This window comes from Rhinopithecus roxellana, chromosome 21 (genome assembly GCF_007565055.1).
Source record: "Rhinopithecus roxellana isolate Shanxi Qingling chromosome 21, ASM756505v1, whole genome shotgun sequence".
NCBI lineage: Eukaryota > Metazoa > Chordata > Mammalia > Primates > Cercopithecidae > Rhinopithecus > Rhinopithecus roxellana.
In genome coordinates, this window is record NC_044569.1 from 63,268,811 (window position 1) to 63,278,735 (window position 9,925).

Genomic DNA, 9,925 nt, shown 5'->3' on the forward strand with positions numbered 1-9,925 from the left:
GATTTCCAACTAGTGGAGCTTAAGGTTGCCAAAATGGGAAGCAACTTTTTGAGCATACATTACTGCGTATAATAGTGAGAGGAACCAATCTCACCACCACTCTTTTATTTCTGGACTCATGTATTCTGGCTGTGGAAACAGCACCACATAATTGTTATCAGTTGAAAGCATACACTGCATTCTATAAGACGAAACTAAAATTTTTAGAATTATCTCCAAATTGATATCATTATCAAACTTCAGGGAGCCCTCCTACTTTTCAATCAGGCCAGCTGCTTATGAGTGATGAGGTACGTAGTAAAAGCAGCTTATTACATAGGCATGAACCAATGCTGAATATGTTCTTTGCTGTGAAATTAGTTCTTTGATCAGAAGCAATAGTGATGCTGCATGTAATGCCACAATGTTGGGTAAGGAATGCTATGAGTCCACAGATGGTGTTGCTAGCAGAAGTATTCGATGCAGAGAAGGCATATCCATATTTGGATATGTATCTATTTCAGTGAGAACAAATCTCTTCCCTCTCCATGATAGAAAATATCCAATGTAATCAACACCTGTGACCAGCTGGCTGGTTAGCCCAACCAAAAAATTTTGCCATATTGGGGCTCAATGTCAGTCTCTGCTATCTGCAGAGTAGGCAATCAGCAGTGGCATTATTCAGGTCAGCCTTGGAGAAGGAAAGGCCATATTTTGGCGCATACATAACCTCTATCTTGATACCGTGTCCAATTTAGTTACAGGCATATTGAGCAAGTACTTGGATGACTGAGGAAAGAGGCTGATTGATATCCATGGAGAATATAATTTTGTCCTCTTGGTTATTAATAGCCTCCTCTGTATGATACGCATTTGATAAGCATTCACTTGGGACACAAATATCTTCATAATTTGCACCCATTTTGAGACAGTTGTCACATACCTCTTCCAAAGATATTCTTGTCACCAACTTTCCCATACAGTTCCTTCCACATCCCTGATGATCCAGTCAAATAATTAGCAAATGTCCATAGATCACTGTAGAACCATGCTTCTGGCCCCCTCTCAACTCAATGTACTACTTTAAGTTTTGCTTACTGAGATGCTTTTCCTTCAGGTGCCCTTTGGAATCACCTCTATGTGGGGCTGTTAGGTGGCACAACTGTCCACTTTCAGGTGGTACCAGCATATCATGCAGACCCTATTGTAAACCAGGCTTGAGCTTTTTCTTGATCAGTTAACTGCAGATGGGAAAACTCCCAGAAGGGGACTGAAGGTATGGACTGGAGAGGATGCAATGCAGTAGTATTGAAGGAGTCTGAGCCACCTGCTTATTCAAATTATTCATTCCTTCTGGATCTGCCTAAGCTTGGTCTCTTATATACCATTTCCACTTGGTGGCAAATTGCTGCTGCATACATCCATCCTAATGACTAGGTGAGTCATTAAATACTCAGTATATGTAAGAAGCTTGAGCTGCATAGTAACCTGAGGTCCCACATTTGGATTTTCAGTCCCTCCAAGGACCAATGGCAATACAGAAGCTGTTTTTTAAAAAGACGAGTTATCTAGAGAGGGGGGCATAGGTTTCCTCCAAAATCCTAAAAATCTGCTCTGCAATTTTCTTTGGTAGTTGCTAGAGTTTTCATATAGCTTTCTTATTTGTCATGCACACTTTGAGTTATTATTGTATCTGTTGGATAATGAGATCTAAGCGGTACAGTAGCTTTCACAGGAGCTGGATTTGCTGTAGAGTCTTCTCTTTTTATGGTCCCTTCTTAAAACAGAGGCTTCACTTTTTATGTTCCCCTCTTAAAACTGGCAGCCTTGTGGGTCACTGGCAGCCTATGAGTCACAGGCGGGTTAAAGTAACACACTCAAAGTGGTCTATGTTGTCTCCAGATTCCAAAAAGACCTACCAACTGTTGTGCATCTTTACTTGCAGTAGTTGTTTAGAGATGTAACAACTCATCTATCACTTTGGAAGTAATACCTCAACATTATCCAGACCATTGAACCACCAGAAACATCTCTAAGATGGCAGATGTGAAATTTTTGTGTGTGTTTTTTTCTCACACCTTCCAGTTTGCATATTTCTAAGGCATCTAGTTCACTTTCTAGTTCCAGTTCATCAGCTCCAATCAGTATACTTTTATCAATGTAGTAGAAGAAAGTGATGTTTTCCAGAGTGTCAAGATGATAAAGATTTCTGTAACTATATTATAGCAGGCAGCAGGAAAGTTGGCATAGTCCCAAGATAAGATTGTGTGGGTGTACTACTGGCCCTGCCAGGTATAAGCAAATTGGTTCTGCTGGTTCTTACAAATTGATATGAGGGGGAAAAGCATTATTTAAGTCAACAGCTGCATACCAAGTGCCAGGGGCTGTGTGGCTCAAATGCAGATCTGGAATAGCAACACAATTAGAATCACCATTTGGTTAAGTTTATAATAATCCATAGCCATTCTCTAGTATTTACCCATATTCTGTACAGGTCAAACAGGTGAGTTAAGTGGGAATGTGATAGATATCACAAACTCTGTATCATTTTATTCATTAATAGTGGCCTTGATTTCTGCAATTCCCTGCTCCCCCACCCCCAGGGATGCAGTATTGCTTCTGGTTTACTATCCTGGTGAAGAGGGAACTCTCTATGGGCTTCTACTTAGTCCTTCCTACCACAGTGGCCCTTACCTATGGGTCAGAGAAATAACTTGGGGATTCTGAGAGTGACAAGTATATCAATTTCAAATATACATCCAAGAGGTGAGGAAAAAACCACTGGGGGAAGGAGAGCATAGACAAATTGGTCCCACTGTGAGTCAGATGTGGGCTAAGGCTTAATCTGCCACCTGATTGCTATAAGCCTCCACTTTGACTTGTGAGCACGGTCACATTTTAGGTCTCTAGGAGTTCATCAATACAGAGACAATGTCCGCTAATTCCCAAAATATCTGGGCAGTTCCTTTTCCCCAGTGTACAGTCACTCTTATAAATGACTAGATGTTTCATTGGGAAAGCTTAGGAAAAAAGCTAAGGTATGCACTACCTGACTGTTAGTTATCTGAACTGTGACAGACTGGGACTGGCAAAGTGGAAACTGCCTACTTTGGTGCTGATGAGACTCCCTGGGAAGCCACCCTCTGAGGTATAATTTACCATTGCTAGGGAGCCACTCTAAGTGGTACTGGGAAAACTTGCTGGAAAGCATGTACCCCTGGGTGTCCCACAGGCCACTGGAACTAGAAAAAGAAGCCCCTACCTCCTCTAGTGTCTCTCCAGCACCATCTACTGAGAAAGCTTAACAACATTTAAAGTTATTCCAGCTGACAATGGAGAAATGTTTCCAGTATCACAAAGCAGAATGAAGAAGGATGAACTTGGAGCTGAGGCAAGAAATTGATAAGGATATTTATTGTATCAGTTTTTAAAAAATTGAGCACCTGTTATTTGCCAGGCATGGTATTTGCTGCCCGGCATGCAGAATTTAAGAGATCCAATTGATGGCAGCGGCTGCCGTTACACTAGCTGTAGCAGGAAGGTGTGGCTGGGGCTGCACACCCCATGGAGCTGGTGGGAGCCCTGCTCCTTCTGAATTGGGGAAAGAGCTCCCTGCTTATTGCTGCAGCCACCCAAACTGTGGCTGGTGGTTTGGGTGGTTTAATTCTGGTGCTTCTTATAAATTGATACGAGGGGGAAAAGCATTGTTTAAGTCAACAGTGTATACCAAGTGCCACGGGCTGTGTTCCTCAAATACAGATCTGGAATAGCAACACACAGACGTGCAGGACCTGGGTGTCTCTCCATCCTGCACCCTGGGGGGCCTGGGAATCCCCTCCCCCACCCCTGCAGGCTCAGGGGTGTCTGCTCCTGCTGCCTGGCCCCTCTCCACTCCCTGTGCTGGCTCTGCTCTCAGAGTGGGCAGTTGGGGTAGAGCCCTGGGGCCATGAATGCCAGGGTTCAGGCCAGGGCCTGAAGGCTGGGGGCTGGGGTGCCAGTCCTGCTGACCAGAGCAGGGACTTGTGGTGCCTCTTCCAGGCCTGGCCATGGCTCCTCATGGACCAATCAGCAAATACTTCCTCCCCTCTGAGGTTCATAAAAGCCCTGGGCTCAGCCAGAGCAGGGCTCAGCCAGAGCAGGAGAGAGGACAACCAGAGCAGGGCAGGGAATGGAGAGATGACGGGATGACCACCTCAGAGAGGAGCTATCCTCTTTGCTGAGATCTTCAGAGACATGCAGAGATGTCTGAAGAATCTGCCTGGGAGAGGAGCCACCCTCTCCAGGGTTGCTCTTCTCTGCTAAGAGTAGCAGACATCCAGGGTCTCCTCTCTGCTGAGAGCAGTAGATGTCAGGATAACCAGTGGGCAGAGACAAGCCACCCTCTTCAGGGCTTCTCTCTGCTGAGAGATGAACACACGACAGGACAACCTGCCTACAGAGAGGAGCTAGCTATCCCACTGTGGGTCTCCTCTGAGCTGTTCTAAAACTAAATAAAGCTCCTCTTTGTCTTCTTCACCCTTTACTTGTCTGTGAACCTCATTCTTCCTGGACGCGGAACAAGAACTTGGGCAAAGGCACCACCATTGCAGAGGTTTCCGGGAAGAAAACTGACATCCCAAAGATCTTGTAACACAATCTCTACCCTAGGGAATCACATAGATCCATGAGAAGATAGGAAATATACAGAATGACTATAAGAAAAGGGGTGTCTCATGTACAGCAGGGGAAATAGAAGAAGGGAAATCTGAGTGTAGCAGGGAAATGACTTCTCACAGAGAAGTAGGGTTGGGCCTTTTTTCTTCCAGGGTGTGGAGGAGTCTTCTAGACAGAGAACTGGGACAAAGGGAGGGCATTATAAAAAGGGACTCCAGCAGGAAAAAAGGCAGGGAGGCATGATCACATACAGTGTTCAGAGCACCATGAGTAATTCAACAATGATGCAGTACACATTTCAAGAAGGGAAAGATTAAAGATGAAGCTGGTGTTATTCTACGTGTATGTGTTTAGGACTCTCCCCTGTCATGCAAAGGAGTTGGATAAATTCCACAAAGTCACATGGCATGAGCTAAGACACAGGCTTTGTTGGGAAACGTGCAAACTCACAAAGCCAAGGTCTGTAAGCAGAGGTGCGTGTAGTTCTCCAGTCTTCTCTTTTTCCCCATGGAGAAGTCTGCTAGGGTATGTGATAAACATGGCATAGGTTCTACTCCAGTGGATGGAGCCTTAGCCTATCTGGGTTTTTATGGATTAAGTGAGAGAAAATGTTCTTGTCAGCAGGAGAATATACAAGGTTGCTTAGCACAAGGCTGGATTTGAGAAAGCCAGCTGCCCTCCACCCTGGGAAATCTGGAGCAGTGGGATGTTAGAAGTTTTTATTCTAGAAGGAGGAGGCTGTGGTCATGTAGGAAGCTAGGCTTGGGTGTTACCCTCTTGTGGAACCAGAGGATTCCCTGGGTCTCAGCTAGCTGCCTGTTTGGGCAACTCATGGTGGGCCCTCAGTCTCATTTCCAGACAATATTGCCCTTTGCATATCAGACAAGCATGCAAAGGCCAAATAATAAGGGTTTTATTGCCATGTTAAGTAGTTTTGCTTTTAACTGGTTAGGCAATAGAGACCACTAAAAAATTCTGAGTGGCAACTTGCTCAACATGATTGCACTTGCAGATTAAAAAGAACAGTCCAGTAGCAGTGTGGAGGTTAGACTGGAGGGGTGTGAGATCAGAGGCAGAGAAATGAATAAAGCTAAAGAAAAAGAAGAGGAAGCTTGAGCCAGGACATTGACAGAACATGAAAAGGAAAAGATATGGGAAATATTTGGAAGTAGAATCAACAGGCTTTCTGGCTAACCACTAGATGTGGGATAAAAGTTACAGGAGATTGCAGGAGCAATCAAGGGTAACTTTCAGGTTTCTAGCTTAGAAATCTTGGTAGGTTGAGGTGCCATTAATCAAGAAGAGGGATATGAGAATGAAGGAGAATAGCCGAAGATTTAAAAAGGAAGACTGATGAATTTCCATCTTGGAAATGTTGAGTTTGATGTCCTTGGGACACCCATGAGGTTGTGTCCATATGCAGTTGGATAGGTCTCTGCAGGAAGACCTTGCCTGGAATATAGATTTGAGAATCTCCAGAATATAAGTGTAGGCTGAAGGTTATGATGGGGGAAGAAACTGTACATGAGTGTAAGTATAAGCTCCCCCACAAAACTGCCAGAATAGTGACACTGAGTTATTATGGCAGCCCCAGCCCAAGGTCAAGAGGAGCAACTCAGTGAATCTTATGAAAAGGCTTAGAATCCTCTAGAGTTCGTGGAAAAAAGTACTTCATTTGGGAAGTACTGACCACCAGTGACAGAACAACGAAGAGAATGTTCTAGTTCTCCCAATTACTTATCATCGTGGATTAAGAAAAAAACAGTAATGACAATTCTTCCTACTGCTTCTGAGAGTCTATTTTGAGTCAGATAGGTGCTTTTTACATATTACCTCACTTGACTCTCACAACATCTCTGTTAGGTAGTTTCATTAGCTTCATTTTATTGAAGAAGATACTGACATTCAGAGAGATTACTTCACTTGCCTAAAGTGACCAGTTAGTAAATGGTAGAACTGGGATTTGCATCCAGAACACCATCAACAGTGCACCTTTCACTATGGTCTAAGTGTGGGGTAAAAATTCATCCCTGAAATGCTTTGTGTCAACTTCATGGTGGAGAAAGCACCAGCCCAAGGACCTGGCATCAAATCTTGGCAGTGCCTAGGTTGGCTGTTTGCCATTGGGTGCACCCCTTACCCTCTCCGAGAGGGGAAGTTCTCAGAAAATGACTGCAAGGAACATAGGGCAGTGGCTGGCACATAAAGTCACAACAAGATCAGGTAAAGAGAGGGAATATGGCCAGATCAGGAGCTGAGAAAGAGGCCTGCAGGGTAGCATACTTATCCCAGAGCCATCCACCCATTTCAGAAAATTCAGATTGAAGTTACTATTAGGGCAGCCTCAGGGAGGAAAAGACTGCACCAAAGAGCAGCCTTCTATGTGCCAGGGGATGGGTGGGTATTAATGTCTCCCTCCTCATCCCCCAGCAACAGTGTAGAGCTGGATGGACATCTTGATAAAGGATTCCCCAACTAGCACTGTCCCATGAGCCTTGCTTCATCACGGTGCTGGATGCAGGGCAGGGGAAAGCGTACTTTCCTTGCTGCGGGCCCTGGGCTGGTGCTGGCTTCCATCTTAGTGGTGCTAGGCTGTCTCTGTTTCATGTAGTCTTCAGTGGCCTCCCTGTCCTTCACATCCTATCTCTTGATGACCGTCTCTGGGTTCACCGCAAATAGATTCATGGTTTTCCAACGGCAAAACAAACATGAGAACAGCTCAGTGGTTAGAGGACCTGTGTAAAAATGGAAGTTTACGACACGTCTCTCTGGTCAGGAAAGCACCAGGTGTATGTGAGTTACACTAAGAACAAGCTGCACCTGCCATTAGAATGTCTGTAATACATGCAGAGAGATGGTAAAGACTTTAGCTATGAACCTGAATGGTGGTGATCATTGTGCTGATCACTGGTAGTAATTAATGATGACGATGATGATGACTAACATTTAATGAGCACTATGTGTCACACACTGTTCTATGTGCCTTACATATAGAGATGACTCTTCATAACCTACTCCTGTAATGTAGGTGTAACCATTATCACTGTAAAAAGAGGCACAGAAAGGTTAGATAACTTACTCAGGGCCACACAGCTAGTAAGTTTTAGAACCTGGATTGGTACCCAAGGCTGTCTTTTGCTTAGAGCTTAGGCTCTAAACCTCTCTGCTAAGCTATTATTCCAGTGTACAAACTACATGTTATGGGTCAAATTGTGTCCTCCAAGAAGACATTTTCAAGTCCTAACACCTGGTACCTGTGACTGTGACCTTATTTGGATATAGGGTCTTTTATTGCAGATGTAATCAAGTTACAATGAGATCATATTAGAGTAGGGTGGGTTCTAACAAATATGGCCTTTAACCTTAGAAGAGAAAAGGAAAGACACATACACAGAGTGGAGACAGCCATGGGAAGATGGAGGCAGAGACTGGAGTTATGCTGTAGAAGCCAAGGAATGCCTGGGGCTACCAGAATCTGGAAGAAGCAAGCAAAGATCCTTCTCTGGAGGATTCGGGGGAAGCAAGTCTCAGCAAAACCTCCAGAATGTCAGAAAACAAATTTCCGTTGTTTTAAGTCACCTGACTTTGGCATTTTGTTATGGCAGCCCTGAGAAACAAATCTGCTGCGTACCAGTCACAAAAGTGGGGAAGACATCTTCGCAGGGCCCATGCTCCAATGGCTCCGTGCAGGCCAATGTGGTTTATACCTCCATTTCCAGGGTTCTCTACATGCTTGTATCTAACATTTATTACATTTACAGTCTACAAAGCATTTTTACATATCCTACCTGTGATTGTCATAACCATCAGGGCAGATGCTACCTGACAGTCGAAAAACTTTTTAAAACTATACTTTATTTTTATTATTTATTTATATTTCAATAATTTTTGGGATACAGATGGTTTTTGGTTATGTGAGTGAGTTCTTTAGTGGTGAATTCTGAGATCTTAGTGTACTCATCACCTGAGCAGTGTATGTTGTACCTAAAATCTTTAGGCTTTATTTTTTTGGAGTAGTTTTAGGTTTACAGCAAAAATGAGTGGAAAGTATAGAGATATACCCATCTACTCCTGCCCTCCACACATGCACAGTCTCCTCCACTATCAACTTCCCCTGACAGAGTAGTACATTTGTCACAATTGGTGAATCTACACTGACATATCTTTCTCACCCAAAGTCCACAGTTTACATCACGGTTCACTCTGGGGTTGTACAGTCTATGTTTTGACAAATATATAATGATATGTACTCATCATTATAGTCTCATGCTCTCCCCACTACCCCTGGTAACCACTAATCATTTTACTGTCTCCATAGTCTTGCCTCTAGAGTTCAGGGGAAGGAGTACTTCACTGGGGAAGAGGTCACCAATGACAGAACAATGAAGTTAACACTCTAGTTCTCTTAATCACTTATGTCCTGGATTAAGGAAAAAAATATTAATGGTAGCCATAATTCCTCCTACGGGTTCTGAGAGTCTATTTTGAGTCAGGTAGGAGGTTTTTTTTTTCATATTATTAATACCTCACTTGACTCTCACAACATCCCTTGCCTTTTTCAGTATGCCATGTAGTTGGGATCTTACAGTATGTAGCCATTTCAGATAGGCTTCTTTCACTTAGTAATATGCAGTTAAACTTCCCTCCTGTCTTTTCATGGCTTGATATTACATTTCTTTTTTGCACTGAATAATATTTTATTTTCTGGATATCCTGCAGTTTACTTATCCATTCATCCACTAAAGGACATCTTGGTTACTTCCAAGTGTTGACAATTATGAATAAAGATGCTAACAACATCCATGTACAGGCTTTTGTGTGGTCATCCGTTTTCAAGTTGGTATTTGGGTAAATACCAAGGAGTGCAATTGCTGCATCATATGGTGAGAGGATGCTTAGTTTTGGAAGGAATTGCCAAACTTTATTCCAAAGTGGCTGTAACAAATACAGTTTTTATTTGGTGGATGAGCAAAGGGTTCATGGAGGTGAATAAATTGGTCTAAGACTGGACAATATGCAGGGACTTCTACCCAATGTCTTCCTGTGTTGCTTCTCACCCAATGCTCAGCCTAAGCAGGAGCCTGGAGGCCGGGCCAAAGGTTCTGACCTGAAGATATCACACTGGGTTCTAGGTTTATTGGTCACATTTGGGACCCTTACTCTATTCCCACAAACCTGTTCCACCCACAGCTTTCCTCATTGCAGTTGAGGGGAACTCTACCCTTCTAGTTCTGTAGGTTAAAAACCCGGAGTCAGCTTCAATCTCTTTTCTTCTTTCATGCCCTATATTTAT